We start from the raw sequence: 24582 nt of genomic DNA on the forward strand, positions 1-24582 counted from the left end.
TTTATTGCCCTCAGGAGAAGCGTCTGTTCGTCGATTTCGTCGTCTTTGTTAAGGAATCGGGGGATGCCGTGGCTTAAGTTTGGTCCCCCCGGGGTGGGGGATGGTCGATCTCCATTTGGCTGTCTCAGGTGCGGATTGTTTTCGTTGGAAGGCGCAGGCACTCACTGGACCGATCTTCGAACACTACGTCACTACTGACACGGGTTACTCGGCACACGAGCAAGAATTTTCTTAACTTTCTACCAAAGCCTTGTGCACACGCACGCTTTCCCCGAGAGGGAGCTGTTTATTTTCACCGCACTGAGTCCATCCTGTACTGCACTCGTTGACTCCTTCGTTAAAAGTTTTTAACCGCCCCGCACCGGGAGTCGACGGCCCGTCATGCGGGGTTTTCACTGGAAAAAACACACTCTACCGATCTTCTTGGTTTAGCGATCGAGAAATTGAAAAGGACGCCGGCGAGTCAATTCACTTGCCGGATATCAACACATATTTTCTAAAATATTGTTTAACTTTTCCAAACCAAATGTTATACATTAGATTTGTTTTTAAAACATCATAAACGAACAAATATTTCATTTTTTTTTATAATGTGATATGTTTTGATGTATTGATTATGAGGTATGGCCAAGGAATCAAATATCCCCAAGGATCAAGTGTCCTCACTCTCCCCTATATTTCACCGTTTACCCCGACCGTCATTTTATCCGCAACCTGTCACCAAAACAAAGGCTCTAAAATAATATTTTCTTTTTACAATACGCAGTAACGACAAAAAGACGGTACAGTTGAACCAAATACATATAAATCTATTTCAATTTCGCCAAAGCCTAATCGCGCCCTGCCACACACAAAATCAGAAAACGAAAATAATTTATCAATTCAAAATCCAACTCCCAACCCTTCTCGCGAAAGACAAAAACAATCAACATGAATCTTTTGTGACACCCGCTAAAATTATAATCCGCAACTCGCTCCAGAGAAAACAAAAAATCTGGGTCGGATTTATGACGGCGGTGGTTAGGCCAGTTTTAGCTTATTTTTTTTTTCTCTAAACCCACACCGCCACCAGGTCGACATCCTCTCAGCATTGCTATATTTATACCAAACACCCACTGACCTCTCCGACCAGCTGACTGGATGATGTTGCTATGAACTGACACTACTGCGCACCCAGTTCCAACGAACAATTTTCATCGAAAGCCGCCTGTCGCCAGCCACCGTCGTTTGGTCGTCGGTCGTTGCCAGCCGTTGCTGATGGAGAAAAATGAATTGTCACAAAATTTTGCTGCCTGTGGGACTAAATGCTACATTCCACTGATGTACCCACCATGGCAGTGCCTGTGCGAGGTGCGTCCGAAACCGGAACCAGAAGTGCATAGACTGCACTGCCCACTGAGTCCGAGTGGAGACGGGGGTGGATTGCCAATTGTGTGTTAGCTTGCCAGTGCATGTGTTGTTGATTTATGCGCTCGGTGTGGTTGGCCCCATAAACTGTAATGCTCCCTCAGGGTGATGCCGCATTCTTTTTTCACCTACCCTCCATCCGGGGTACGAACGCAGGGGACGGAAGATTTCGTTACTGTAATTTCTGCTTGCATGTGAAAGCGTGAGAAGTGGGACCAACTCCCATCAGGGCCATGTTCTGTTTTGATTCATGACCGCCTCTTCCTACCGGGCGCGGCGGCGGACATCCCAGTCTGGCTGGCATTGTCTGTTGTGTTACACAAACCGACTTTCGTTTGCGGAAGGCTTCTCCTGGCTTCCTTACACCGGTCGCACCGGGTGAAGATATTCCAATTCGGAGGACACATTTTTGGTAGATTTATGAATGCTCCGGCAGGCCTGTCGCCTCCGACTCACAGCAGAGCCTTCGCCATCGGTTTCATGAATAAAAACCATAAAATGTATGAATAATTCCGGGGCGGTGGGAAAAACAAACAAAAAGTGCACCATTGCCACAGTAAATGGTGAAATATTTACCATTGTGCCGATTCTCGGTTATAGACAGTCGCAAACAACAAGCAACCCGGTTCGGTTGTTTTTTTTCTTCTCTCCAACGGTTCCGGGGATCCCGTCAGGCGAAGCCGAAAACAGAAATGCAAACAAACGGCATTCAGGATGAGAGTCGATGCGGATATAAAAACCCGTTTTGTGATTTATTTGAATATTTGATCCCATACAAATCCACTTGCCACATGGCACACCGATGTGACGACGATGATGTGTGGCGAAGGAGGGGCGCGCAATCGGTCACAGCGGCACTTTATGTAGATCGCGCGCCAGTTGGGCCAACCGGTCGGTCCGTGCCTGGTAGCTGTGGCTCGTTTCGCTACACAATAGTGTGGCTGACTTTTCCATAAAGTAAACTTTCGATGTAGACGAAAACAGGCTGCGAACAATATCGAATTTTGAACGCTGACAATCAAACCTGCTGACCATCTGTGTGGAATTTTTGATCTGTTTTTTTTTCGAATGCGTTTCTATGCTCTATTGTTTATATACTGGAATTGCATAGTTTGAACCAAAAGAAACTGCTGTTTGCTAGAAAAAAAAGTTATATCAGTGGATAAGCTCGTAGAGGAAAGATAAAAAACTCTAATCGATCGTCTAAAAAACGTGCAATTCTTCGGACTTGTTTTAAAGTTGAAAATGAACTACATCTAAATTAGCCAAAGTTGCATTTTTGTGTTTCAAATTCAACTCATCAGTAAATAGCAACAACTTGAAGCCTGTCAGGCGATAAAACCAAACTAGTGCCAAATTGGCTGAATTCAAACAAAAATCTAGCAACTCGAGGAATTGGTTGTTTAATGTTATGCAATATTTCTCCTTAGTGGAGAACAATTTAGGCAGTCGCGTAGTACAGGGTTTTTTTTTGGGGACAAAATACCCCCCCCCCCCCAAATATTTTGAAGAAATTTGATTTTTTATAGAACTTCTAAGGACGAAAGTTCGATTTTTTTTATAGAACTTCAAAAGTGAAATAGATGTTAAATTCTGAGAACAACTCCTTTCAAACTTAAGTTATTCAAATGAATATATCTTTTAGTTAAGATTTCGATCAGGGTCTTCTATATCTTCTTCATATTTATAGTTTGCGATTAATTGTTGTTTCATTTGGAACTCTTGTTCCGGAGATATAGTATAATGAATCCTATATAAACCAATATCACGAAAGCGAAATAGTTAAAACTATCAGAATAGGTAATGAAATACATTTTTATATAACGAGTGGCCATAAAAAAATTTCACACAAAACCTCCTTTTGACGATTCCGGGGCACATTATTATAAGCATGAACATTTTTGAATTTACAAATCATGCTATTTAACAATTTCAAATATTTGGTTACATTGATCGTGTTAACGGTGAGATGGAAATTCCAGTACAACTCAGTACCATTTATTGCTACACAGTAATGTTGAGTAGCGAAAATGTAGTCAGATGAATTATCTTTTCAATAAAAATTGTAGTCCACGCTCATTTCGTTGTGGAATATGAAGAACTCAACCGAAACATGTAGTGAAGTATCCTTTTCTGGTCGACTAGTTGAGACAACCTTTAAAACTTCAAGTGATGCGTTCTCAGTTTAGGGCAAATTCGGGCAACTAAAATCTTTGCTATAAGTTAGAAGATGCATTATCCTTGCATCCCTCATCGAGAATTCCGGGGGACATTGGGGGACTTTTTTTCCCGGATCCAATTTGTGGATATTTTAGGACTTTGAATCGTTATTTTTCATATAACTCCATACCAATGCAATATATATATATATATATGCATTTCCAATAATATAATCACAAAGCTGGCATTCTTAGCTTTAAAATGGCGTATTTGAACATATGTTTCATTCAAAATTCAGCAAAGATACGAACAGTTAAAAAACGCACGTGATCTTTCTATTCTTCAAAATTTTTATCTTTAGACATCCATATACACAGTTAAGTCAAATATATTTCCGAGATACTCTGGGAATTTCTTAGCTAGAGTATATATAAACATTCAGTATAGAATTAGTTTGAATTGGAGTTGATGCAATTTTCGATTTTTGGCCACATGCCTCCCCATAGTGCGATCCATCCAGTCTCGTATAGAGCAATGCCGCAGCGCTGCACAGAATGAGCCCAGATCCTGAAGAGCAACTTCCAGAGTAGAGAACTGCTGTACCAGACGAACAAAGGGCAATGCGAGTCGAAGCGGGCGTTACTCAGGGCTTTGAAACGGGATGTACGATGGGGTCTTACCACTGCGGTTGCACGGGAAAGTGAAAATCGTAGGTTTTGTGGACGGCGTGTCACTAACGGTGATGAGTGAGACACTTGAAGAAATGGAGGTGTCGGTGACGGAGATAATAGCTGCGATCGAGAGCTGGATGAACGGGGTCAAGCTGCAAATAGCTCACCACAAGACGGATGTGTTGTTAGTCAGCAACTGCAAAGCGGTTCATTTCGGTGGGTAGTCGAAAGGCCAGCGAACCGGTCGTCACGTTCCATCCGGAATCGCCTGACCAACCACGGTACCCCACTGGTTGTTCCGATCGAAATATAGCGAAAACCAAAGAAAAATCGGTATTGGGAGAACTTTTCTCGTCAGGGAACTCTCCGTCAGCGCAATTTAGATTCACCGCTGGGAACTAGACTGAGTAGACCGCGACGAGACATCACCAGTAGCGGGTCATTGGGTCACTAGTGAACCGGACGCCCTGCTTCACCGGAATCGCCAAACTGACCTCGGCACCTAGCTGATTGGCTTCGGGAGAACTTCTCTCGCCGGGGAACTCTCTGTCGTGGAGCGGTTAGCCTCCGGGCTTTTACTGAGTACCCCTGCCGAAGTAGCCTGTGTGGATGCCGGAGTACTACCCTGCCGCTGGGAACCAGTCCGGGTGCCTCTCAAACGTGCATTTAGTTTCCTGGAGAAGACATCAGGCGACGAATGCCTCCGGCTTACCATCGCAAGTAACATACACCATGAATTCACCGACAACCCCCTCCTACCCATCGCCCAGCTGCACCGAGTGAGACTACGGACCTGATAGGACTCCGGACCAAATGCTGACGACAGCCTTGCTCGTATAATAAAGGTTGACTACCACCCGAGCAGTATAATGGTAAAGTACCGACAACTAGTACACCGAAGTTACGCACGGCACAACCAAACGCGGGAATCAGTGGCTTGGGAAGCGGGCTCTCCTTCCGCTTACCCGGCTCCTGCTCAATATTCTCAGCGGAAGCGGCCGCCTTTGTAGTGGCAATGTCCAAAAGAACCTCTGACACACCTAGGGTCCTATTCACCGACTCGCTCTCGGTCCTAACAGACGTCGAAAGCGGAACCTCCAAGCACCCGTTCGTTCAGGCCATTGAGATTCATCGAGATCCACTGGTCACAATCTGCTGGTTTCTGGGCCACAGCGGTACCAGGGGTAACACAGACGCCGATCGTTTAGCTCTCTCCGGCAGACGGCCCGAGTCCGTCTCTCAGCCGATACTCCAACAGTGGACATATTAAGGGAATTTAACACCAGTCTAAAGCACGGATTCACCAACCACTGGCGGAGATTCCGAGGTCATACGCTAATGGTCAAGGACTCAACTGACATCTGAACCGATCGAGGCAGCTTGAGAGAGCAGAAAACACTTTCGCGACTCTGCGTAGGGCACACCCGTCTGACCCACACTCACATCGTGTCCAACATACCTTCATCAGAATGCGCTTCATTTAACACATGGCTCGCCGTCGAGCACCTCCTCTGCAACTGCTGGGAGCTGGATGACCTACGGCAACAGCACGACCTAACCGGGTCAATACGAGATATGCTGATAGGCACTCATCCTATTCCTGAAGGACGCCAATCTGTTCGACCGAATATAAACAAAGCACAAACAAGCGAGCGCGGGTCCCCCGACACACTCCCAGGAGCCGTGGAGAGGTCCCCCGCGGCCCACTGCGCCCAAGCACGACCAGCCCGCACCAAGATTCCGAGAACGACACCCAAACGAACATCGCCAATGGGCCCTCTGCCACAGTATCTCGGCGTCGGAGAGGTCGCCCAAAGCCCAACACAACTACAACAACCCCATACAGCACCTAGAAGATGGGTACAATAATGGCAGTATAATGGTAAAGTACCGACAACTAATACAACGAAGGTACGCACGGCACAACCAAACGCGGGAATCAGTGTCTTGGGAAGCGGGCTCTTCTTCCGCTTACTTGGCTCCTGCTCAATATTCTCAGCAGAAGCGGCCGCCTTTGTAGTGGCAATGTCCAAAAGAACCTCTGACACACCGACGGTCATACTCGGCGTTGGTGAGGACGCCTAAGGCCCAATACCCAGGAGACACATACCACGCAGCGCCAAAAACCGAGAATCCTCCATTATTCCAGAGCGCCCTCCACTCCGCGCAACACGGCCTGGACACCGTAGCCAAATTTACCCAACAATGAGTGCTCTGCAAAACCTCACGAGGTGTTGGAAAGGCCTCCCGCGGCCCAAACCAAATCAGCACTTGTTGACCTCACCACTAGCAAAAATATAAAAATAATCACAAACAAACAAAATCGAAATGGAATCCTTAGGTTTTCTATTTATTTAATATTATTTTTTTATCTCATGGGCGAATGACCGGTAGGTTAAAACCCAAATAAATAAATAATAATAATAACTCTCTGTCGGAGTAGGTTAGGTCCATCGTCGGGGACTAGACCAAGTAGTTCGCGCACAAGTCTAAATCTCAACGAGGAAGTGCTACTAAATGGCACAACGGAACTGAAAGGCTCAGTAAATTAGACAGTCTGAAGTTTGCCGCCCAGATTGTCCTCGTAGGGGAAGAGCACTAATTCTAGATCTACAGCAGCTAGCTGCGCCTACTATACAGAAATTACCACGTTGTGTGGATGGTCGAAAACTGGTAGTGTGTCGAGGATGGGTGCAGTAACCCTACTGAAATAACTAGTTGGGTAGGAGTGTGTGCTGTGCACATAAAAAATCTTTTCCCGAAGTAATGCCGTAAGGTAATACCGGGGAGGAATAAGGTTCCGTGCAACATTAGTTGTATTAGCGGCAGTGTTGGGAAATTATCAAAAAATCAAAAATCGGTATCGCATAAAAATACCCACTGATATTATTACTCGATATTTATTCTCCGTAAAATCACGGATGAGTTTAGAAAAACCAATGAAAATGAAAATGACTACCAGCCCTGTTCCCTGAGTTGTTGGTTTTTGTACATTTTTTCCTGCTCATAATGTTTTTGAACATTTTTTCATATATATGCAAAAAATATTTAAACTACACACTACGTGGGGGTTACAGTTCGTGATACCACGAGTCAGCAGAACACGTGAACCAGACCCAGACCGCCACCGCATTTCTGCCGGGATTCGTCGGCCACGTGGAAAGTCTCGACGGGTCATTCTGCCTCCCGTAGCCCAGCAAGCCATCCGCCAGCAGCCTACGACCGTCACCCTGCGAGCGAACAGGCAACCTCATATGATCGCCGCCCAGCGCTCAAGCAGACAGCAGCCTACGACCGTCACACAGTGTACGCTCATCCGCCCGTATTCCTCCCCAGCTTAAATAAATTGAATAGGAGAGAAAAAAACAGAGTTTTGGACTCTTGATCAGTGCTAAGAGCCGACTCTGAAAAGCACTAGTCTTCCCAAATGAACATCGTACACAATGTTCGCTCTAGTTCTGTGCTCATATTAAACCAACATGTTGTGTACGAACTCGAACACCCTATTTCGTACCAAACACGTGCACATGTTCGTTTGCACAACCAAACCCCATGTACGTACACGGTGTGCGTACACCAGGCGAACACACAGGTTCATGGCACCAGTTTTTTCTTTCTCACTCTCATCATCACTAACGTTGATTCTTTTTGCCTTGTGCGAATCGTTCTCGTGTACGCACCCGGTGCACGTACACGGATGCATGAACTAGAGTTTATACATCGTTCGCTTAGGTTCGATGTACGAAGCGAACCTGTACCATGTTCGAAACGAAGCATGTTTGAGGTTGAATGCGTGCACGTAATTTTGTACACAGATACAAACTTGTCGATGTTCATGGGAAATCTGCTTTGGACACTTGGCAGGACCTTGCAAAGGCCCGGATAGATGAGCTGGAAATGCGGGGAGATTGCACGCAGAGACCGAAGTACATGCTTTGTACTCCAGTGGACGATATCGAGCATCAGACAGGTGGCTTTAAATGCCCAACTTACAAGAGGGCGACTGCAGGACAACGGTAATGGTGATAAAGGGCGAACACGAAATTATTGCGACACATTCAACAGGGCATAACTTTTTTACCATTGGGTAAAAATCAACCAAATTTTGCACACTTTCTCATTGATGTGTATTGTTTACATGCTGTCAAACTCGAAGTCGTGTTTTTCGATTTAACGAAAATGGAGGTGAACCAACGCGAGTCGAGAGAACAAATTCTTTCCAAACACCTGGAATTTCCTGACCTGTCGCACCGGCAGTTGGGAAAAATGTTGAACATTCACCATTCAACCATCTCCAGAGTGTTGAAGCGGTTCCAGGAGCGGTTGACGTTGGACCACGGCAAAGCTGCTGGAAGAAAACCGGGACCGGAGAACAAAAAGACGGAGGGAAAGGTGAAATGGATGATTAAAGCAAATCCAAACGTCTCAAGCCGTAATTTGGCTAAAAAGATCGGCATGTCGCAGAGCTACGTCCAGAATGCAAAGAAGAGAGCTGGACTACATACATACAAGGTACAGAACTTCCCAAACCGCGATGAGCGGCAACAATCGACGGCTAAAACTCGGGCACGGAAGTTCTACGAGAAGATGCTGACAAAATATGGCTGCTGTGTGATGGACAACGAAACGTATATAAAAGCCGATTTTAAGCAAATTCCGGGGGTTGGAGTTTTTCGCCGGCAAGAGCAAGTTCCATGTGGACGACAAATTTAAGAAGAAGAAAATGTCGAAGTTCGCCTCCAAATATCTCGTTTGGTAGGCCATCTGCTCTTGCGGACTGAGGAGTGAGCTTTTCGTGACAAAGGGCACAGTAAATGGCGAGATCTACAAATCTGAGTGCCTCGAGAAGCGCATTTTGCCGTTCTTGCAGCAGCACGACGAAGCTCCGCTATTTTGGCCAGATTTGGCATCATGCCACTATTCTAAAAGTGTCCTGGAGTGGTATGAGGCCAATTCTGTCCATTTTGTTCCAAAGGACATGAATCCGCCAAACTGTCCGGAGCTGCGCCCGGTGGAGCAGTACTGGGCAATGATGAAGCGGGAACTTCGGAAGAGCAAGAAGACAGTTGGTCGGTGTTAAGTCAGACCGGACTAAGTCGCAAAACATAAAAAATGAGATAATGATAGCAATGGATAAAGAATTACGTCAGCTACATTCGACTTTTGCCAAATTTGAAATATGTAACAATAAGCAAGAATTATGGCAAAAATTAATTTCCATTTATAATGTAAAGGATGCTGCGATTCAAACTTTAAACTCGTTTTTCTCGAAATCAATATTTTGTCACTTAGTCCGGTCTGACTTAACACCGACCAGTTAAAGACGAGAAGGACATGTTAAGAAAATGGAAAAAACTGAGAAACTGGTACCGGATGACACTGTAAAGACTTTGATTAACTTTTCTTTTGATTTTTGAAGTAAATATATGTATGAAACTACCCTAAAATTTTGGTTTGATTTTAAACATTATAAGAAAATTGGCATGACATTTTCGGTGTCGCAATAATTTCGTGTTCGCCCTTTACAATCTTCGGTCGAATTTTGCTACAGGACTTGTGATGTACTGGCAGTGAGTGGGAAGACGAAATAAATGATGATGCGGTATAAAAATGTAGTCGCTAGGTCACTAAGTTGCAAGAAGTTAAAGAAATGCGGATCCCAAGATATTACTTTCAAGATGGACTCAATTTGGACCACACGACTCTACAGCTGCACGTTTTTGTAGATACAAGCCAAAATGCATTATTATACGAGACCGATGTCGGTCAGAGAAGTGTTCCTATTACCGCAGGAGTCCCGCAAGGTTCAATCCTGGGCCCTGTACTATGGAACCTCAGGTATGACGGGGTTTTGAGACTAAAGTTCCCTCCTGGTGTGAAAATCGTTGGCTTCGCCGATGATGTCACCCTTGCGGTCTGCGGGGAGTCAATCCCCGAGGTAGAACTAAAGGCGGCACACGCGATTAGCATGGTGGCGGACTGGATGAGCGCGAGAGGCCTGGAACTCGCCCACCACAAGACGGAGGTCGGTACAACAAGCGGTTATCCAAGCGGAAGAAGTCGAGATAACTTCAAAGCGGAGTCTGAAGATTTTTGGGGCCATCATAGATGACAAGCTGACCTTCGGCAGCCATGTCGACTCTGCTTGCAAGAAGGCTTCGACGGCTGTTGCGGCATCATCGAGGATGATGTCCAACAGCTCTAAGGTGTGCGCCAGTAGACGTAGGTTACTGGCAGGTGTTGCCGTATCTATCCTTAGGTACGGTGGACCGTCCTGGGCGAGGCCACTGGAAGTAACCAGTTACCGTCGCAAATTGGAGAGCACCTACCGCTTGATGTATTTCAGAGTGATACCTGCCTACCGCACGGTATCACACGATGCATCCTGCGTGATAGCGGGTATGATGCCAGTCGGGCTGGTTATCCGGGAAGACGAAGATTGTTTTGAATTGCGTGGCAATAGGGGAGTCCGCGAGCGTACCAGGGTGACCTGGGTCGCCAGATGGCAGCGCGAATGGGATAACTCCTCGAGAGGTAGGTGGACCCACATGCTGATACCTAACATATCGACCTGGGTGGGAAGACCCCATGGGGAAGTTCACTTCCATCTGACACAATTCTTGTCAGGCCATGGCTATTTCCGACAGTACCTCCACAGGTTTGGGCATGCGGAGGTCCCAATCTGCCCAGACTATCCAGGTGTTGACGAAACTGCGGAGCACATACTATTCGTATGTCCCCGTTTCGACGTCGAAAGAGGAGCTATGCTAGACGTCTGCGGCTGGGACACAACCCCTGATACCCGGGGGGATGTGCCAAGCGGTGGAGAAGTGGAACGCAGTTTCGACTGCTACCACTCAGATTGCCTGCAGGTTGCAGAGAACATGGCGCGCCGAGCAGCAGGAGAGGAGTATGACTAATTTGGTTTTGGTTAGCTAGAGCGGAATGGGTTATGCGCGGAGAAATGAATGAATGGTCTGCTCATGCAGAGGCAAGAGTGGCACAGCGGTGGCAACCGCGATAGCCACGCCGATGCATGACGATAGAGCGAGTGAATAGGCGGATGATAGACGGATGTATGGTCTGCCCATGCCGAGATGGGAGGGTCGTAACGTAGCGTATATTGCTGGTACCTATCGCTACTGACACCTCGAGGCGTGGCAGAGGAATGTAGGGCGTGCGTGAGTGCTAATGTCAGGCACGAGTGAGCGAGTACGTTAAGTACTGTCATCCCCTCAGAAGTAATGCCGAAAGGTAGTTCCTGGGGAAAGATGGCGGAGCCCAATGGAGTTTAGTCGGTATGGGCCCCTGGTTGAGCCCGACATACCCCCAGTACACCCCGTGTGGTAGCTTGGCATCTACCAATAGCACGTGTACTGGGCAAGTACGTAAACTGTATTCTCCATTGTTAAAGAAAAGACAAAATGCATACGAAGCCGTCGTTTATTTCCGGATTATGTCCTTGTCTGGAGCCATCTACTCTTAAGTAATAGCCAAGTCATAATTTTGCACTATTTAAATTGCTACCTCGGTTGGAGCTGATGACAGCACTGTTAGGGGCAGGACTAATGAACTTCGTACACGAGAACCGCGATATGGAAATATCAAAGCGGTTGATTTGGCCGGATTCGCTAGTTGTACATTCTTGGATATAATCCGAGTAACGCAAATATAAATAATTTGTCGCCTTTTGGGTTGGAGAGATTCACAGTCTAAGCTTTGCGAGTGGCGTCATGTGCCCTCGAAATTTAAAGTAGCAGTAGTATGGTTACGAAGTGGAACAGAAACCATAGCTGGCGATCGGATGGGTCATGGATTCGTGCCCCTGACTGTCTCTATCAACTGACGACGGCTTGGCTAAACCATAAGAAACCGAGAACCCGAAACAATAGAGGAGATGCGTGCTGCTATTCTTTTCCATGACATCTTCGTTCCAGAGTCTACGATAGATACACATCGATTCTCTCGCTGGACGGTGATAGTGAGAGCAGTTGCTTATCTGTTTCGATTAATCTCCAACTGTCGTAGAAGAGTGCAAGGTCAGGCCATCGAATCGCTTCTTCTCTCAAAGAGATTAAAACGACCGGTAATAAGGTTTGTACCAGCAATCCCTGCCTCGCTGAGAAGAATATCAAAAGTCAGAAACGCATTTGTAATGTACGGCGCAGGGAGATTGTTTTCCTGACAAGATTACAACACTATTAAAAAATCAGAAGCGTCCGCAAGGGTATCACTTGACAAAAACAGTCAACTCAATAAGCTATCCCCGTTCCTAGACGGGCAGAAGGAATTGCGAATGGAAGGTAGAGCAGAGCGCGCGACACTGCTCACTGCGTTAGCATAACTGAGCCGTGGGTCTTCAATGATTTTTACAGTATGTAAAAATTAAAATTCACGTTCATGTATCCATCGGGTCTTGTTGACGCAGCTTGCGTTTTGAGATTCTCTTCCTTTGTGGTGAAAAATAGGGTGCTTTTTCTGCCGCACCTTGGATGTCATTCGGTCCGTCTTCTCTCGTATTTTCGTTCACGCTACGATGTTCTTGTTTGTTTCTGGTACTTACGGATCGCTGTTGTCAATTCTTCGTCATCGGTATTTGATTCTTTATTGCTGGTGTTGGTTGTTGGTTTAGAGGTGTTTGGTGTAATTGTTGTTAGTTCGCTGTTTGAAATGGCAGTTGGTTTGGTGGTACTGGTGGCCGGATCGTTGTTGAGCTGGTGTTTGTTACTGGCTGGTCTGCAGTCGTTGGTTTATCAATCGGTTATGGTTTAGCATACGGTGATTGTATACCGGTTTTGGTCGTAGCATGTGGAATTTTATTACAGTATCTACGCAAGGTATTCCGTAGTGTAGCGTATGATCGCAATACTGGCATGTAGGAATTTGCCCTGGGTACATGATTAGTGTTCGTTGAGAATATTCAACACCTCGAACACCTGAAAGTCAACTAAGAGGGAATAGGTTTTTGTGTACGCATTCTCACCACACGAACGTCATTGAGGAGTCCTGGAAAGAAGTTCCTCCAAGTATTTTCCGTAACACTATTCACCTCTCCGTATTTTGACATGATTTTTTTTATAACGGAGGAACTAGTACGTGGTGCCAGGTCATGTATCTTAATTTCAATACTGTCAACATCTATATACGTTGGAATACTGTATAAAATGTAATTATAGTCGACGACGTGTTTCATGTTGTTCTGGGAAGCGAATGATTCTGCTTGACTAATATTTTTGAACATAATCAGTACCGCATGACGTAAATGGTGAAATTGCACCGCATTAACTTCTGCTACGTTGAGCTTCATGTTCATTTTCAACATTTGCTCCACTTCACGAATAGATGGTCTTACCGGACATTTCGAGTAGTCAACAGCAACACAGTTTGCCCGCAACGGGACATACTTTAGCTTTGTATTGTCACTCATTGTTTATTCACGTTTCGCACACTAGGTAGGTATCAATTTTTGCTTTAGCAAATAGACCAAACGGCGCGCGGGTAAATTTGATTACTTGCCCTGCTATAGCAGCGGAGCGGTTTCTAGCTTCTGATCTGAGCAAGAGGAGAAACCGGACTGAAGCGTTTATCAATGGTCGAACAAGATGGAACGTTAATCCATGTGCGGGGAGTAGGAAAGGCTTGTAAGGTCAGTAAAAGAAGCACTGAAGAGATTCGACGATGGTAAGAAGCTAACCGATAAAGTGTTGCTGACTAACTTGGCGAAAGCTTTCAAAAAAAAAAATCTCTTCGTTGAGGTATTTCGGTTGAACGGCGGGACTGAGAACGTGGATGCGGCTGATCTAACAAGAAGGAGTATGACGGCTTGTGACGCCACAATGCAGCGAAAAATAGAACCTCGGTGTCCAGCTTACTGGTGGAATGAGACGCTCAGTACGCTACGTGCTGCTTGTCTCAGAGCCAGAAGACGGGATCAGAGAGCAGTATCGGAGCCAGAGAGAGTTCAGGACAACGTTTCGGGAAACTAGGACCTCTTCAAAATGGAAGATCAACGTTAGCAAGTCCCATTGTCACAAAGAGCTGTGCCGAGAAGTAGACGCCAATTCCTGGGGCGACGCCTACCGAGTCGTGATGCCGAAAATTAAGGGCCCGTCGACGCCAGCCGCAATGTGTCCGGGTAAGCTGAAGATAATCGTTGAGGGTCTCTTCCCGAAGTATGATTCAACTACCTGGCCACCGACACCGTACGGCGAAGAAGAAGGAGCAAACACGGACGATCGGCAAGTGACTAACGATGCGCTCGTAGAAGCATCGAAGCTACTGAAATCAAAGAAAGCCTCCGATCCTGATGGAATACCAAACATTCTGCTTAAAGCTACGATGCTGGCATGTTTAGAATGGTGCTGCAGAAGTGTTTAGATGAAGGAAACTCCACTGAAATGTGGGCTGATACTGCTACCAAAGCCTGGGAAGTCACCGAGCGATCCAACCTCATCTAGGTATATAATATATAGACTCTATATTAGGGTGGGGCAAAATGATCGTTTTTTCAGCACAGCACTTTTTTGGTTCCTTTTGGGGCCCCAAACAACTGTGCAAAATTTGGGGTCGATTGGTGTGGACCCGGCGTAGCGCATTGCGTTTGAAATTTGTATGGAGATTAGTATGGGAAAACCTACATTTTTGCATTTTTAGTTCTACAGACTACAATTCTTCTTGTAGTATGTCAACAAATAGATAGAAGTATAGTCCAGGATATGCTGAACAACTTTGCCGAAGAATGTATGGTGTTAGAATGTCTCTAAGCCGAGTTATAGCTGTTCAAAGTTCAATATATCGAATTGAATGCCAAAAATCATTTTTATTGCCAACACTGCGGGTGTACCAATGGAATTTCATATAGAATTCCAAAATAACATTATTTATTTTAGATTTACCACATTGGTATGTTTGGATGAATTATTCAAAAGCCTTAGCTCAATTTCATGAGGTAGTTGAGCAATAGGGCGTAGTGAGGGGTGATGGGGGGGGGGGACTTTAATATGTAGAAATTCGAACTGAAATGTTGTCGAGTTGGAATGTTCAGATGAATTATTTCAAAACATTTACACAATATCCTACGCATAATAGTAACGTTGAAATAAAACATACTATATCCTTTTGCCTTGACTTTTATCAATAGAAGTTATGTTACAGACTGAATCAACTGATGTCGAGTTGATATATCAGATGATTGCATTGATTATATTTCAGTTTAATACGCACTATGATTTGATGGGATGCTCATTTCTATGCTGTTCGATCACGAGGCGTGAAGCTAATTTCTGGATTTCAACATGAAATCCACCAGATCCCTACATAAATTTTTGCTTCAGGTGATCGAACAGCATCGAAATGAGCATCCCATCAAATCATAGTGCGTATTAAACTGAAATATAATCAATGCAATCATCTGATATATCAACTCGACATCAGTTGATTCAGTCTGTAACATAACTTCTATTGATAAAAGTCAAGGCAAAAGGATATAGTATGTTTTATTTCAACGTTACTATTATGCGTAGGATATTGTGTAAATGTTTTGAAATAATTCGTCTGAACATTCCAACTCGACAACATTTCAGTTCGAATTTCTACATATTAAAGTCCCCCCCCCCCCTCACCCCTCGCTACGCCCTATTGCTCAACTACCTACGCTCATGAAATTGAGCTAAGGCTTTTGAATAATTCATACAAACATACCAATGTGGTAAATCTAAAATATATAATATTATTTTGGAATGCTATATGAAATACCATTGGTACACCCGCAGTGTTGGCAATAAAAATGATTTTTGGCATTTAATTCGATGTATCGAATTTTGAACAGCTATAACTTGGCTTAGAGACATTCTAACACCATACATTCTTCGGCAAAGTTGTTCAGCATATCCTGGACTATACTTCTATCTATTTGTTGACATACTACAAGAAGAATTGTAGTCTGTAGAATTAAAAATGCAAAAATGTAGGTTTTCCTATACTAATCTCCATACAAATTTCAAACGCAATGCGCCACGCCGGGTCAACACCAATCGACCCCAAATTTTGCACAGTTGTTTGGGACCCCAATAGGTACCAAAAAAGTGCTGTGCTCGGTTGATGTGGCTATGATTACGTTTTCCCATATAACAATGCCCCACCCTACTCTATATGTTTGCTGGATACACTCGGGAAACTCCTGGAAAGAATCATTCTTAACAGGCTGACGAAATGCACGGAGGGCGAGCGCGAACTGTCTAAGATGCAGTTCGTATTCCACAGAGGAGCATTGACAGTGAATACTATTCGGATAGTGCTCAAAAGTGTGGAGTAGGTATATAGACTGAGGCGAAGAGCAGATCGATACTGCGCTGTGGTCTCGATAGACGTGAAGAATGCATTTAACAGCGGCAGTTACGGAGCCAGCGCTGCACAGAATGAGGGTCCCCGACTATCTATGCCATATCCTGGAGAACTACTTCCAGAGCGGAGTTCTGCTGTACGACACAAACAAAGGGCAGAAGTCAATGCGAGTCGCAGCAGACGTTTCGCAGGACTCTATTTTCGGTCTAACTCTTTGGAACGGACGTGTCACTAACGGTGATGGGTGAGAGGTGTCGGTAACGGAGACAATAGACGCGATCGAGAACTGGATGAACGGTGTCAAGCTGCAGATAGCCACAAGACGGAGGTGTTGTTGGTTAGCAACTGAAAAGCAGCTCAGCGGATGCAGATGAAAATTGGGAGACACGTGCACTAGAGTTTATCCAAAATTTTTGGTACAGGAAGATGATCGTGGTACACGTTATATGTTGTCACAAATAATTTTCTATACATCACTAGAAAATGAAACATTCCAGCGTCAATTTTATAATTCGGCATAAAATTGGATATCCACTGATATCACATATTAAAACGTGAAAAAAATATAAAAAACATGCTCAGTACAAACTAACTCTGTAGTCATTCTGCATCGAATCACATTTCAATCACAAAAACATACCGTTGCAATATTGCTTTACCTGTCTAGTATCTTCGGTTCTAAAAAAAAGTCAAATTTAAACGAATCCGATTGCACTATGTCTAATTCCACCGAAATTCGAAGTACAAATTGATGTTTCCCGTTTTTCTCCTCCCGTTTCGGCTAACAGCGAATAGAACTCGACCCGGGTTGGACCAACCACACCAAAAACCTACACGCAATCCAGCTCATGCTTCCTATCGGAACACTGATATTGTTACTGTCGGCCGAAATTGCCACAGAAATACATGTGCATCTCGTGAGCGACAAAAAATAGGCACATGGAAACGGTTTGGCTCTAGCGAGTTTTTTTTTAAATTTTTTATCATACTCCACGTGTGTCTACGATTGGTGTATGTGGTTTTGACTTTTTCGATCTTTTTGCCTTTCTCAACAGAAAAGTGTGGGTATAGTAATTGACTTTTTAACCGAGGCCTGGTTTCTTGTTAATTTTGGCTTATGAAAAAACTGGAATTATGAAGACTAGAAAGTATTATTATGCGATTTGGAAGGGATGATTTCGCTTTGAATACTTTGAAAGATACTCGTGAAATGCTTCGTGCGTGTAAATTCACGAATCATGCTCCTGAATCTGTTTTTGTTTTGAGCGTAGAAGCTTCTACACTAGAATTATTTGAACAAATTTTCGAATAATAACAGGCTAAATATATGATGGGAAACGTGACCAGATCTGACCCGTGCCAGGAGAGAGTCCTGCCAATTACACTGTTACGTAATCTTTGAATATTATTGTTCCATCATAGATTCAATTTGAAAGCCCTTTCCAGTAACTAGATCATTCTAGTGAACAGATTTTTTCACACTGAAACCTACGATGTCTGTGCCATTTCGATCACACTGTCATGATAAAGAAATAAACAAAAAATTGTCCCAGATGATACTTTTTAGCCATAATCTTTTTAATTTTAATCTGGATCCAACAGTAGTCGCAGTAGTAGAATTTTTCAAACATGAACCACCAGAGAGGCACCGCGCGACAATAACAATCCGTGCACTGAAAATACGGAAAATATTTGTTTTGTTAACGAAAAAGGCTGGTGCACACATACAGGAGTGGTGAAAAAAATCTGAAATTTATATAAATATTTTTGCCATTATTTTCATCTTTTGTGCCTCACTTTGCTGTTTGCTTTTTTTTGTCGAGGAGTTTCGTTACGATGTATCGGTGAAGGGGGGGAATTGATTCGGTATTTTTGTGGGAAAATGAGTTTTCTATCCGCTTGGAATGTGTGTTATACTAGGAGTAGGGAGAATGGAATTATGGACCGAATCAGGATCCATTTCCAAGTTTTTTAGTGTTATGTGTTGTTCCTGATGATTGTTTGGATTTTAGAGGTTTAGATTAATCAATTCGTAGAGCTTTATTCTACAAACTGTTCATTTTTTTGTTTGATTTGTGCTACCACAACCATATATGTATAGGATAGAAATTGATAACAATCGACTTACTTTAAATCAATCCTTCTTCTCTTACAGGTACGCCCATGATTGACATCCTTCGCCATTAACCATTTCCTGTCGTTGTCAAGGTAAATGTAAAATCCCAACAGACATTCTAAACAACCAATCACTCAATGCGCTGCTTTTCCATTTAGCCTTTTTACGCGTAAAAACATCACCTCGCTTTTCCCAGGGGAAAATATTATTTCAATGGAAAGCATTCCTCCTGCCATAAAAGTAACCAATTTTCGTTTTTCCCGTATCGTTTGAGTAGAAATTCAATTCACCTCGCACCAAACTACCGAAAAAAATCTTCCCCTATCACGGTAGAAGATTTGGTGTTTTTGGTGTGTTTGAATTCGGCGTGAGGCTCCGAACATGAGTTTGATTTTATTTCATTTTATGCGAAATTGCGCTCTTTTACTGCACTTTGCGAGAATGATCCGTCCCGATTTTTTTTTCCTTTCCACCGTCGCGTCGGTCGGAAAGATGGTTACCGGAGTTTATTTCTTGTTTTAAGGAAAAATGCGCGGTCCCCCGCCCACATGTTGTGTGAAGGTAAGCGTCGTGGGCGGGAAATTTATGAAACTTGGATAACTTTAACATTCACTCACTGACTCACGGTAAGACTCCTTTGCATTCACATTCGAATACTGTCTGTCGAGCTTTGGGCTGGCTTTTATTATCTACTTTTATTATGTTAACCATTATGTGAAATGTGTTTCTGTGTCATTTACTGAGCTTTTCCGCGTCTGAGCGGGAATCCCCTTACGTTGCTTTCTCCTGAATTGAAAGTACTGCAACGTTAAGGTGGTAACCGTAGTTTTGATTTACTCACCAATTTGTAGGAATCCTTTTTTCTTCATACTAAAAAGTATTACAAAATGCGTTTTTTTTCATTTCTTCACGATCTCAAATTGATCAAATTTGTGTTATTTTTCTTTGATTAACACGAAAATTGTCCATTAAACTAGTTTCAAGGCTAACCTCAATAAATTTCCATGCAAAAACTATCATTCTGTATCCAAACTGCTGCGGTTGCATTCTCTGTCGAGATCAATAAATAAACGCAATTTGTGGTACATGAAAACAATATTGGCAACTCCCTGCAATCTCTCGCAAGCAGTGCATCATTAAACCCGGCACTCAATCAAACCATCCATTGCCAATATCTGTTCAAATAAATTTCCCTAGGCATTTAAATTGCCTTTTTTTTGCTTCCGAGAGCAGCCTACAAATCTGCAACAAATGCTCGAACAACGCGCACAATTCTGTTGATATTGCAAAAATCCGCCGGAAAAAAAATCCCATTAAAATACCCAAAAAGGCAGCAAATAAATCTTCATTCACTCCACCACAGCCGATTGTGTGCTTAGTCCGCTTTCGGATGGAAATCCCTTACTCGCTAACGATGTCAGCATTACATACACACACACACACCACGACCCGCCCACCCTCACGAAAAAATCCCAATCCGATAGCTGGAAAGGATTCCGCCAGGCCTCTGTCCCTCCCAGCGCCCTTGATGCCATAATTCCAAATTTGCCTCGGTTCATCGTGGGATTCCGAGCTCCGAGTATCACTGAATACAGGTGTTCAATAACCGTTCCCCCAACTTTTTACTACCGCCGACTGGAATTGTCAAGTTCAAAGTCTTCTCCAGCTCCTTGAAGCAAACAGCCGCAGTAGATCCGGACGGTCGGTGGCGAGCCGTGACTATCCCAAACCCAAAGCGAGCATCGATAGTTTTTAAGCTGGAATTTGTTGTAATGTTGTCCCCCGGACGAACGGACAGACGGACAGACGAACCGGAGACTCCAAAATCGATGATACCTCTTGAAACGGTTCGCTTAACCTTCTCATGCTACGCCAGCATGCATCACAGCAGCGCGAGGTTGGAAGAAGAGAAGGGGGAAATCGCTTCGATGGTACCTACCCTGACACGGCTGCAGGAATTATAGTGTGAAGGTGACGAATAAAGCTTCAAAAACGAAGGCGAAAATAAAATCTGTGATCACATTGAAGGAGACGGTGCTTTCACCTGGAAATAGTGGCGTAGATGGGGATAAATCAATCCGTACGTTGAACGAAGAATTTATTGCTCTTCAGATTGCTTGGCTGGTGCTGGGGTTTTTCTTTTTCAAGTGGCTCGATGACATCGATTTTTTTTTGTATGACTTTGGGATTGACGATTCTCGATTGAAGGTATTTCAAATAATTTGCGCTTTTCGTTTATTCATCATCTGTTAAAAGGACTAGAAGAGCTCATTTTGGAGCATATCGTGTGAGTTGGAGGGTAGTTATTTTTATTTCTATAGTGAATTAGTGAAGCTTCGAAGCTATTCACCACGATATATTCTGAATGTTTTAAGTCTTTTTCAAGTCATTGGGAACGGCTAACACATCTGTTTTTAAAACGAAGAATGGAAATGTAAGTATTGTGGTAATCGTCGTCTAGACTCTAGGAACATCTTTTGAGGACTGTGGTAAGATTATTTAGGGCCCTGGGCATTATTGAACCTAGGCAATCCCAACAATTGAAAGGATGCAAACATTCGCAGTTAATATGACTGTTGATAACATTAATAGAAAATACATCTATGGTTCGGCATATCTGCCATTTAATTAACCTTCCGATGATTTCAAAAGGGTTGTACCGTTATGTGGCAGAAATGAGTTTCCACTCATAATCGGCAGTGATGCAAATGCCCACCACAGGTACCAAGTCGATAGAATACTTAAGTAGTACAAATCTGCATATACTTAATGTAGGAAATCGCCCCACTTCTGAACGATCCGACAAGGAAGAGGTGTTAGATGTAACTCTGTGCTCTGACAGTATTACGCTTGAGTTTTGCAAACTGGCTCGCACCCAACGAGTTTGAACCATTGTTATCTGATCATAAGTACATCGTCTTTATTCATTTAAACATCTTGCCAGATATAGTCACATATGGTAATCCCAAATCTACGAGCTAGGCCCTCTACGAAGAGGGCTTGGCGACCAGGATTCATGGGTATTTTCCAATGATAGAATCTCCAAACGACTTGGATGAAGTCATGGATAAAATAAACTCACTCATAATACCAGCATACCATCAAGCCTGTCCGCTTCGAGCTATGCATGCTTCTGAAGGAGCCCCTTGGTGGAACTTATTAGACTCAAAAAGTTATGTAGAAGAGCTTAAAATCACAAACGCGTCTTAAATCTCAGCTGGGTGCTAGTAGATTAAATGAGCTACTTTCGAAATCGAAAAACTTTCATGGCAGTTAAATTAGAACTGCGAACGGTGAATATTCAGCTGACGAAGATGTAGTACTCAATTCTTTTTTGAAACGCACTTTCCAAGCTGTACGGAGGCATCACTGACGCCTGCGTTCTTTTCAGGTAATTTTGATTCTTGAAAATTTGCTAGTAGAATTGTGACGACCAAATCGATCAAATGGGCTATTGAAAGTTTTGCTCTGTATAAGTCTCCGGAAAAAGATGGAATCATTCCAGTTCTACTGCAAAGAGGATATGAACACTTCAAGAATATTTTGAAAAAGTTCTTACTTGTAGTCTTGCAACGGGATACATTCCGTTAGCGTGGCTGGAAATAACTGTGAAAGTCATTTCCAAAGGCGGCCTTGTCACTTACGAGGAAGAGCTTTAGACCGATCAGTCTAGCCTCCCTCCTTCGCAAATCAGTAGAACGTTTAATCGACCACTATTTTCGGGATGTTAGAAGTCTGCTACCACTTTGTTATACAATATTGTCTACAGCATTGAAAAAAACTTTATCACAAAAGCATTCAAGCTTAGAAGTTTTTCTTGATATTGTTGGTGCTTTTGATAACGGTTCTTTCGAATTCATTTCGGAGGTAGCACGAGATCATGGAGCACCTTTATAACCACGAACTGGATACACGCAATACTTAGCAACCGACATCTTCGCCCATCGTTAAGACAAGTAATGATAAGAAAACTGAAATGTCTGCGGATGTCCTCAAGGTGGTGTGCTGTCACCACTTGTATGGAACCTTGTCACCGATGGCTCGTTGAGGAAACTCAATGAGTTTGGGCTTCCAACGTATGGTTTCCCTGATGATTATCATAAAATGATCACCGGAATTCGCATCAACATACTTTTTTGATTTGATGCAGCAAGTTTTATGTATTTTTGAGCATTGATGTCTTAATATTGACCTATCAGTTAACCCAAATAAAACATCAATGGTGTTTTTCACGCAACAAAGGATTACAACCGTCCGTTGCAATTTTTTGACTCAGAAATTCAAGTTTAATATGGGTAAGTCATGGCTTCAAACTAAATTGGTCAGCTCACATCGCTTTCAGAATCACTGTAGCCGGCCTCCGGCAAATCTTGGGGATTCAAACCCAAACCCTTTGTACGGCTTTCTTTTTTTTAATCATATCAAAACTGCCATAGACCTTAGCTTTCCGGGGAAGTGATAGTACGACCCCTAGGAGACACACGAGATCCACTTGTAGGTTGTGTCAACTCAAGCATGGCCTCCCTGCTTGCATAGATAACAATGGGATCACAAAAGGCGTCTATGTACAACGGCCCGGAGTTGGGACCCAATAGAATGGACAAAGAGCATGAATCCCACACATATGGAGTAGGCACGGTAAATTCGTTCGCCAGAGGTGGTTTGGTAGTCAAGTGTTCTTGATGACGGTAACTGGGTGGTGGATAGGTCGGGAACGGCTGCGATATAAGTTATGGGCAGAATACCCATTCAAGAAATAGTAGAACGCTTATACGAAGGCTTCGTGATCAACGGCGTCTTAATGTACAGCTGTTACGCTCCTCCAAGGTGGACAATGGAGCAGTTCAGCTTAATGCTTGATCAGTTAATCGAGCAGTTGATCGGTCGAGCGCCGGTAGTCATTGATGATGTCGTCAACGTCTGGGCTGTGGATAGGGGCAAAGTAACCTACACAAGAGAGTGTATCCTGCCGAAATCTCTAGCGAAGTCAGACCTACGATTGTGAAATGAAGATTCCGTTAGCACATTTCAGAGACGGGAGGGAGTCTGTTGTCGACGTCATATTATGTAGCCCTTCCTGGACAGCCAACATGGACTGGAGTGTATGCGAGAAGTACACGCATAGCGACCACCAGGCAATTCGCTGCCATATCGGTCAAGACGCCGAAGGATGACCGGCGAGCGAAAGTGGAAGACAAAAGTTTTCAACAACGACCTCTTCGTTGCGGCACTTCGGCCGAACGGCGGGACCGAGAATGTGGATGCGGTTGATCTAACAAGAATGATTGTGACGGTTTGTGACGGCTTGTGACGACACAAGGCAGCGAAAACTGGAGCCACGCAATAGATGTCTCAGAGCCAGGCGGACTCAGAAAGCAGTATCGGAGTCAGATAGAGAAGAGCCTTGCAGGCGTTTCAGGAAGCTAGGGCCGCTTTAAAACGGGAGATCAGGTTTGGTAAATCAGATTGCTACAATGAGCTGTGCGGAGAAGTAGACGGCAATCCCCGGGGCAACGCGAGTCGTGATGGTGAAAATGAAGGGTTCGTCGAGGTCAGAAATGGGCTGAAGATAGTCGTTGAGGGTCTCTTCCCGAAGCACGATCCAACTATCTGGTCACCGACACCGTACAGCGAAGAAGAAGTAGCAAAGACGGATGATAGGCAAGTGACTAACAATGAACTCGCAGAAGCATCGAAGCGCCTGAAATAAAAAAAACGGTCCGGATAGAATACCAAACGTGGTGCTGAAAGCTGCGATCCTGGCATATCCGGACATGTTCAGGATGGTGCTGCAGAAGTGTCTAGATGAATGCAGCTTCCCCGAAATGTTGAAGGTACAGAAGCTAGTGTTGCCAGGGAAGCCACCAAGCGATCCGGCCTCGTGTA

At 44.0% G+C, this 24582-nt stretch overlaps 1 protein-coding gene across 3 annotated transcripts in view; it reads left to right on the top strand.

Moving 5' to 3' along the window:
- Positions 1 to 24582, top strand: part of LOC131686697 (uncharacterized) — a 1014555-nt gene that overhangs the window by 187683 nt on the left and 802290 nt on the right. The window contains exon 2 of one of the 3 annotated variants that reach the window (XM_058970603.1): positions 18736 to 18788. The exons of the other annotated variants lie outside the window; for them this stretch is intronic. The gene's annotated coding sequence lies outside the window, so the exon portion shown is untranslated. The remainder of the gene's footprint in view (positions 1 to 18735; positions 18789 to 24582) is intronic. 3 annotated transcript variants of the gene reach the window in all.

Source organism: Topomyia yanbarensis, chromosome 3, assembly GCF_030247195.1.
Source record: "Topomyia yanbarensis strain Yona2022 chromosome 3, ASM3024719v1, whole genome shotgun sequence".
Lineage (NCBI taxonomy): Eukaryota > Metazoa > Arthropoda > Insecta > Diptera > Culicidae > Topomyia > Topomyia yanbarensis.